This window comes from Schistocerca nitens, chromosome 7, assembly GCF_023898315.1.
Source record: "Schistocerca nitens isolate TAMUIC-IGC-003100 chromosome 7, iqSchNite1.1, whole genome shotgun sequence".
NCBI classification, from domain to species: Eukaryota; Metazoa; Arthropoda; class Insecta; order Orthoptera; family Acrididae; genus Schistocerca; species Schistocerca nitens.
Genome location: NC_064620.1, coordinates 271,448,614 through 271,457,810, shown reverse-complemented (window position 1 = coordinate 271,457,810; position 9,197 = coordinate 271,448,614). Strand labels below are relative to the sequence as shown.

Below are 9,197 nucleotides of genomic sequence, written 5' to 3'. Positions count from 1 at the left end.
TGATTTTTTGGCCCCGAAATTGTAGGGTTTTTTTTTTTTTTTTTCTTCCAAAGGGGCAGTTGGTGTGACGCCTCTGTGTCGACTGTCCTTTTGCCTCAGGTGTGTAGCTAGCCACCCACATTCCATTTCCAGTGACAATAAAGCTTAGGAAAGTCACACCTTCGTATTCAAGCCCTCAAGAAACTCACAGGCGCCATTGACCCGATCTTTCTTGTGCTGCCCTGTCAGCTTTATTGGGACCCACCTAGCGCAGTTTCTGGTACCCAGCGTTTCTGTGAGTGTCTGGTATAAGAGAGTTCTGGAGAGTTGTGGAAACACTGCAGAAATTTCATCAACTGTCCATCTCGATTTTTTGCTCGAACTCGTCCGTCAAAATGGAAGGTCTTCCAATCCTTTGTTCGTCATGAACATTTGTTCCGTCTCCTCTGAACTCTCAACACCACTTAAACACACTCGTTCTGTTCATAATACCTTTACCATAAAACGTTTCGATTCGTGAAGAAATTTCAGTGGGTGCTAGTGGCTCGCACTTGGCTGGATTTCTTATCGACATCTTTCACGCAAATGGACACTACTACTTGCGTTTACGTACTACCGTGTTCCTGAGATACTCGCTAGGTCATGTCACCCATCCCACTCTGTCAACAGCCACCAACAAAGAGAAAACCACACCCCGTTACGGTCAGAGTACTCTTGCTTTCTAAACATGCCTCTATTTTACCTGTTGATTTCAACTACAGTTGTCTGTAATTATTTTAGGAAAAAAAAGGAGTCTCTCTCTCTCTCTCTCTCTCTCTCTCGCACACACACACACACACACACACACACAACGACCGATACAACACAAAAGGTATTTCTATTTACAACTGTCTTTTAAGTATTTACCACTGATAATATGCATCCTATGAGTGCATTTGAGAATCCTGTTTGCTAATTGTGCCATTATTTGTTAATTTTCGAAGTATATCTGTGAAAGTGCAAAGATGTAAAATATGTAGAACAAAGACTGTTAGTGTGCCTCACTGAAGAGGCAACTCTTTTAGAAATGCTTGAATGTAGTCATGTATAACCAAGCTAAGAAACTTCCTGTTAAGAAGTCTCAGTGTAATTTATAATCATAATAAATCGCCAATTCTTTCTTCGAATTTTCGAGGGCTTGGTTAGGCAGACACGCCAGAGCACAGCTTAAACTGCTGCGAGTCATTTGAATGTGTATTAAACAAAACAGATAATGTTTTATCACTGAGAATTATATACATACAGTACGTCGTGAAATAATGACAGAAAGAAACAAAGGAACAAAGATTGTGCCATGACCATTCTGTTTACGGTATATTATCCAAAATGGAGTACAGTGGATGTCTGCTTTGAGAAGCGACATTAAACAGGCTATCGTTGATGGTAGACCATAATGTACTGTCACAAACAACGGAATGCCCAGAGTGCCATGTTCCACGTATCATCTTGCTGAATGCGGAGCCATTGCGTTAGTGGCACTGACAGAAGGCGCAAAAGGATAGTTACACGGTCAATATGGAATGCACGTTCAAGTGACGCGCGCGGATCGGTACTTGATTAGGTAATTCGCGACTGACGAACAGAAAAATCTCTGACTTCTGCGCCATGTGTTACCCTAAGACTAAATTTTGGCTCCTCTAAGCGTACAGTGAATGACTGGATTTCCTTCCGCTGAAAACTATATATATATATATATATATATATATATATATATATATATATATATATATCAAATGTGCGATTAACAATTGACATTCGTTGTGCGGGGGCGGGGGACGAGACAAACAGTCGTCGTCTAAATAGACGAGGCTAAATTTGGGAAAAGGAAACTTTTCACAGGCCTAAAAATACGTCGGACAACGAGTGTTCTGTGGAATTAAGCGAGGGTCGAAAAATTCTTCCTTGTGCCCACTAAATAATGATCCAAGGAAGCCTTGATAAGAATAACCAAAGGATAGATCCTCCCTGACACAACGACCGTTAGCGGCTGCTGGAAGTCATATTCATATGACGCTCTAAGTACCGAAGATTTTTAGCATCTTAGAGAACTCGGTAGATCCGACAGATCGTTCCGTTCACACACAGAATGTGGCGAGACGCAATGGCAGAAAGACCGGACATTTTGTGGGTTACCTAGCTGAGTAGGCCTACATGTTCTGTCAAGAAAATTGCTCGAAAAAAGTGTTGCGTCACTTTTTCGTAAAGGCGGGTGAATTTTACCCGCCCAGTGGAACTGTAATGTAATAATTCCTTCGAATAAATATGTAGGCATTACTAGCTACTGCAATTCCTTGCCTTTTGGCGAAAACGGAGCCTTCCTTTTCCTCACCATTAAAGGTATGTGAAATCCTAGCTTTGGCTGTTGCTATGCAGCAGGTATATTACTTTGAGAGATAAACCATTCGTATTTTATGTATATGAAGATGGTATCTGTTCTTTCGGATATATATATATATAGTTAAGGCTCACCGGCCATTTGACCATCTCCTTCTGTGCCGATGCACAAAGAGTGCCCGAACTCTTACGGGAATCGGCAGTAAATCCGCGAGTAACGTGTATAATGGGCAGGGACACTATGAATACCGTATGGGACAATAAGTTGCGAATGTGTGTCTCACGGGAGGCGTGCCAGAGACAAATCCCTGCAGTCGCGCTATTCCTCTGTGCCCTCGGTGGCTCAGATGCATATTGCCTCTGCCATGTAAGCAGGGGATACCGGGTTCGACTCGCGGTCGGGGCACACATTTTCAACTGTCCCCGTTGACTTACATCTACGCCTGTAAGCAGCTAAGGGTGTTCATTTCATTGTAATTTTATACGTACTGCACGCTTCATGTTTGCCATAGTATCTATGTGTCCGCGCAAGGAAAACGTGAGGTAGTCATTGGCTGACTATACGAGGTCCTGTGTTAAATTCTGTGCTGCGATCGTCCCTGCGAGATCACGTGCTCTGTGCTCTCACTGGCCGACATACGCAAATTGTGCAGCGCAGTCTCGCTCTAAACGCCTCCGAAACTAGAGTGTCGTACTGTATTTCGTATTTATAATTGAGTATTACGAAAATATGTAGTTTGAATAACACACCGAATTAAAGATCTCTAACTAAGGACTCGTCGAGTCCATGCTAAACAGAATCGCTGCCGTAGTGCCTTCAACAGATGGACCAACAAATGATTAGGCAGGTGTTCATAAACTTTCAACTCATCAGTGTGTAATTCTAATGACAAAACTAATACTGCTGGAATACTTCTGTTTCTCTTCAGCTTGAGTTTACGTTCCATTTCGCATTAGGATGAAAATAAACTGACAGGAAAAAATCGAACACCAGGATGGAGTGGTGCGACATAAACGAAAGCTGGAAGCCGTGTTTCCACACTTTGTAAGTAGGCTGTTTAGGTTTTTATGTTGGTAACGCCACGTAGCGCTCTGTATGAAAATCACTGACTGTGCTGTGTACAATCTGTGGCTGCTTGGCATTGTTGGAACATTCGCTATTGTAGTGTTGGGCAGCTGGATGTGTACAGTGCGTAGCGTTGGGCAGTTGGAGATGAGGCGCCAGCAATGGTGGGTGTGGGGTGAGAGGTGGCAGAATTTTGAGAGCGGACGATCTGGACGTGTGTCCGTCAGAAAAAGAAAATTTGTAAGACTGGATGTCATGAACTGCCGTTTGAACACTATTACGGTAAATACATTGTTTGTTCTCTATCAGAATCTCTCATTTACTAACTGTCCCTATCAGTAGTTAGTGCCTTCAGTAGTTAGAATCTTTTATTTAGCTGGCAGTATTGGCGCTCGCTGTATTGCAGTAGTTTGAGTAACGAAGATTTTTGTGAGGTAAGTGATTCATGTAAGGTATAGGTTATTGTTTGTCAGGGCCATTCTTTTGTAGGGATTATTGAAAGTCAGATTGCGTTGCGCTAAAAAAAAGTATTGTGTGTCAGTTTAGTGTTTATCAGAATAAGTAAAGAGAGAAATGTCTGAGTACGTTCAGTTTTGCTCAGCTGCTTGAAAAACAAATAACGTAAGACCAGAATGAGATTTTCACTCTGCAGCGGAGTGTGCGCTGATATGAAACTTCCTGGCAGATTAGAACTGTATGCCCCACCGAGACTCGAACTCGGGACCTTTGCCTTTCGCGGGCAAGTGCCCTACCAACTGAGCTACCGAAGCACGACTCACGCCCGCTACTCACAGCTTTACTTCTGCCAGTACCTCGTCTCCTACCTTCCAAACTTTACAGAAGCTCTCCTGCGAACCTTGCAGAACTAGCACTCCTGAAAGAAAGGATATTGCGGAGACATGGCTTAGCCACAGCCTGGGGGATGTTTCCAGAATGAGATTTTCACTCTGCAGCGGAGTGTGCGCTGATATGAAACTTCCTGGCAGATTAAAACTGTGTGCCCGACCGAGACTCTAACTCGGGACCTTTGCCTTTCGCGGGCAAGTGCTCTACCAACTGAAGTAAAGCTGTGAGTACCGGCCGTGAGTCGTGCTTCGGTAGCTCAGTTGGTAGAGCACTTGCCCGCGGAAGGCAAAGGTCCCGAGTTCGAGTCTCGGTCGGGCACACAGTTTTAATCTGCCAGGAAGTTTCAAATAACGTAAGAGGTTTACCAGCACAGTCATATTTAATTTTTCTAAGGGGATGTTTCAACCTGAAAGATGATGTACATTTAAATACACGCTGTAACTGTCACGGGCTTTACTTACCTTTGAGATTGGAGATGGTGCTAGTCAAGAATGTCTTCAAGGCGGCAGTAACGCCACTATCAACACCTCAATTTTGAACGAGGTCGCGTAATAGGGCTACGAGAAGCTGGATGCTCCTTCTGCGATGATGCAGAAAGACTTGGTAGGAATGTGGCCACTGTACATGACTTATAGCAGCGGTGATCACGGGAATGTGCGATCGCAAGAAGACCTGGCTCCAGGCGGCCACGCGGCACTACCGAGAGGGAAGACCATCGTGTTCAGCGTATGGCTTTGGCGCATAGTACTACATCAGCAGCAGCAGTTGAAGCCACAGTGACTATATGAATGTGAGGTCCACGGAAACCTCAAATAAATGCTACCACAGTGACACAACGAGCTGTTACAAATCTATTACTTGCAGGACAGCTCCGAACCAGACGCCCTGCAGCATGCGTTCCACTGACCCTAAACCACCGCCATTTGAAACTTCAGTGGTGTCAAGCGAGAGCTGTTTGGAGGCAGGGCGGAGATTCGTTGTGATTTCTGGTGAAACCTGTTTCTGCCTCGGTGCCAGTGATGGCCGTGTGTTGGTTAGAAGGGAGATAGTTGAGCGTCTGCAACCAACCCATCTGCATGCTAAACACACTGGAGCTATACTTGAATGACAGCAGCCGCACTGCCGTTGTTATCTCATGCTCCCTGACTGCAAATTTGTACGTCATGCACATGATTCGATCTTTCTAACAGGGTAACCGCTACTGTAACCCAACATGCTCTACAGAGTGTCGACACGTTGCCCTGGCCTGCTCAATCACCAGATCTCTCTTTCCAATCGAGCACATATATGACATCAATGGACGACAACTCCAGCGTCATCCACAGCATCACGCGTCCCTTCATTAACCGAACAAGTGCAACAGGCATGAACACAATTCCGCACACTGGCATCCAACACCTGTGTAACAAAATGCATGGACGTTTGCATGCTTGCATTCAACATTCTGGCGCTTACACCGATTATTAATGCACCGTCATTTCAAATTTGCAATGGCTTACCTCGCGCTTACATTAACTTGTGATCTTGTTCAAAATGGCTCTGAGCACTATGGGACTCAACTGCTGAGGTCATTAGTCCCCTAGAACTTAGAACTAGTTAAACCTAACTAACCTAAGGACATCACAAACATCCATGCCCGAGGCAGGATTCGAACCTGCGACCGTAGCGGTCTTGCGGTTCCAGACTGCAGCGCCTTTAACCGCACGGCCACTTCGGCCGGCCAATTTGTGATCTTGTAATGTTAATCATTTATACAGGGTGTTACAAAAAGGTACGGCCAAACTTTCAGGATACATTCCTCACACACAAAGAAAGAAAATATGTTATGTGGACATGTGTCCGGAAACGCTTACTTTCCATGTTAGAGCTCATTTTATTACTTCTCTTCAAATCACATTAATCATGGAATGGAAACACACAGCAACAGAACGTACCAGCGTGACTTCAAACACTTTGTTACAGGAAATGTTCAAAATGTCCTCCGTTAGCTAGGATACATGCATCCACCCTCCGTCGCGTGGAATTCCTGATGCGCTGATGCAGCCCTGGAGAATGGCGTATTGTATCACAGCCGTCCACAATACCAGCACGAAGAGTCTCTACATTTGGTACCGGGGTTGCGTAGACAAGAGCTTTCAAATGCCCCCATAAATGAAAGTCAAGAGGGTTGAGGTCAGGAGAGCGTGGAGGCCGCGGAATTGGTCCGCCTCCGCCAATCCATCGGTCACCGAATCTGTTGCTGAGAAGCGTAAGAACACTTCGACAGAAATGTGCAGGCGTGCATGAACCACATGTTGTGTCGTACTTGTAAAAGCACATGTTCTAGCAGCACAGGTAGAGTATCCCGTATGAAATCATGATAACGTGCTCCAGTGAGCGTAGGTGGAAGAACATGGGGCCCAATCAAGACATCACCAACAATGCCTGCCCAAACGCTAACAGAAAATCTGTGTTGATTACGTGATTGCACAATTGCGTGCGGATTCTCGTCAGCCCACATATGTTGATTATGAAAATTTACATTTTGATCACGTTGGAATGAAACCTCATCCGTAAAGAGAACATTTGCACTGAGATGAGGATTGACACATGGTTGGATTAATCATTCGCAGAAGTGTGCCCGTGGTGGCCAATCGGCTGCTGATAGTGCCTGCACACGCTGTACATGGTACGGAAACAACTGGTTCTCCAGTAGCACTCTCCATACAGTAACGTGGTAAACGTTACCTTGTACAGCAGCAACTTCTCTGACGCTGACATTAGGATTATCGTCAACTGCACGAAGAATTGCCTCGTCCATTGCAGGTGTCCTCGTCGTTCTAGGTCTTCCCTAAGACGCCGATCAATTGCTTCGAACGTCTTCCTTTCGGAACACCTTCGTTCTGGAAATCTGTCTGGATACAAACGTACCGCGCGACGGCTATTACCCCGTGCTAATCCATACATCAAATGGGCATCTGCCAACTCTGCATTTGTAAACATTGCACTGACTGCAACACCACGTTCGTGATGAACACTAAACTGTTGGTGCCACGTACTGATGTGCTTGATGCTAGTACTGTAGAGCAAAGAGTCGCATGTCAACACAAGCACCGAAGTCAACATTACCTTCCTTCAATTGGGCCAACTTCTCAGTGAATCGAGGAAGTACAGTACATACTGACGAAACTAAAATGAGCTCTAACATGGAAATTAAGCGTTTCCGGACACATGTCCACATAACATCTTTTCTTTATTTGAGTGTGAGGAATGTTTCCTGAAAGTTTGGCCGTACTTTTTTGTAACACCCTGTATATGTTACCTAGACAAAAGTATTCCCGAAATTTCATTACTGTACATTGATCATATTTTGGTGTCGATTTCATGATGCACTGGTCTGTATTCCCTTCTGTAAGGAAACATTAACAAGGGCTTGGGGTGTTTGTAGCAACGAACGTAATGAATATCATTTGGACTGGCCCCTTGTGTTTGTCTCTGGAGACACAGAACTACTGATCTGATGTGCCAACAAACAGTTTGGTTAGTTCCGTCTCAGTAAAATTTTCCTCTCAGCTCGTTGTGCTGTTTTTGAGGAGCTGTTTGGGAACCAGGCGCCAAACTAAACATTAGAAGGCAATTGATTTACGCAACACAAACCCTGTGTATCACATTGGATGGTGAATACCAACAAGCAACGGAGGAGGAAGTACACCGAAGCGCCAAAGATACTGGTATAGGCATGCATATTAAAATGCACAGATATGTAACTCGGCAGAATACGGCCCTGCCACCGGCAGCGCCTATATAAGAGAACAAGTTTCTGGCGCAATTGTTAGATCGGTTGCTGCTGCTACAACGGCAAGTTATCAAGATTTAAGTGACTTTGAACGTGGTGTTATAGTCGGCGCATGAGCGACGGGACACAGCATCTCCGAGGTAGCGATGAAGTGCGGATTTTCCCGTATGACCGTTTAATGAGTGTACCGTGAATATCAAGAGTCCGGTAAATCATCAAAGCTCCGACATCGCTGCAGCATGAAAAAGGTCCTGCAAGAACGTGACCAACGATGACTGAAGAGAATCGTTCAACTTGACAGAAGTGCAACCCTTCCGCAAATTGCTGGAGATTTCTATGTTGGGCCATCAGCCGGCCGCTGTGGCCGAGCAGTTCTAGGCGCTTCAGTCCACAACTGCGCTGCTGCTACGGTCGCAGGTTCGAATCTTGCCTCGGGCATGGATGTGTCTGATGTCCTTATGTTATTTAGGTTTAAGAAGTTCTAAGTTAGGGGACTGATGACCTCAGATGTTAAGTCCCATAGTGCTTAGAGCTACTTTTGAGCTGGGCCATCAACAAGTATCAGGGTGCGAACCGTTCAACGAAACATCATCGATAAGGGCTTTCGGAGCCAAAGACTCACTCGTGTACGCTTGATGACTGCACGCCACAAAGCTGTACGCCTCGCCTGGGCCCTTCTACTGTTCTATCGATAACTGGAAACATGTTGCCTGATCAGACAAGTCTCGTTTCAAATTGTATCGAGCGGATGGAAGTGTATGGGTATGGAGACACCATCATGAATACATGGACCCCGCATATCAGCAGGAGACTGTTCAAGCTGATGGAGGCTATGCAATGTCGTGGGGCGTGTTTAGTTGTAGTGATATGGGACCCCTGATACGTCTAGATACGACTCTGGCAACTGACATGTACATAAGCATCCTGTCTGATTACCTGCGTTCATTCATATCCATTGTGAATTCCGACGGAAATGGACAATTCGAGCAGGACAGTGCGACACGCTACAAGTCCAGGATTGCTACAGAGTGGCTCCAGGAACACTCTTCTGAGTTTAAACACTTCCACTGGCCACCAAACATTAGTTGAGTCCATGCCACGTTGTGTTGCGGCACTTCTGCGTGCTCGCGGGCAGCCTACACCATATTAGGTAGGTGT

At 45.3% G+C, this 9,197-nt stretch overlaps 1 non-coding gene across 1 annotated transcript; it reads left to right on the top strand.

The window, feature by feature from the left end:
- Positions 1-4,508: 4,508 nt before the first annotated feature.
- On the top strand, positions 4,509-4,583 carry Trnap-cgg (transfer RNA proline (anticodon CGG)). Its single transcript has one exon. It is a non-coding gene; the product is annotated as a tRNA-Pro (tRNA).
- The last annotated feature ends 4,614 nt before the right edge of the window (positions 4,584-9,197 follow it).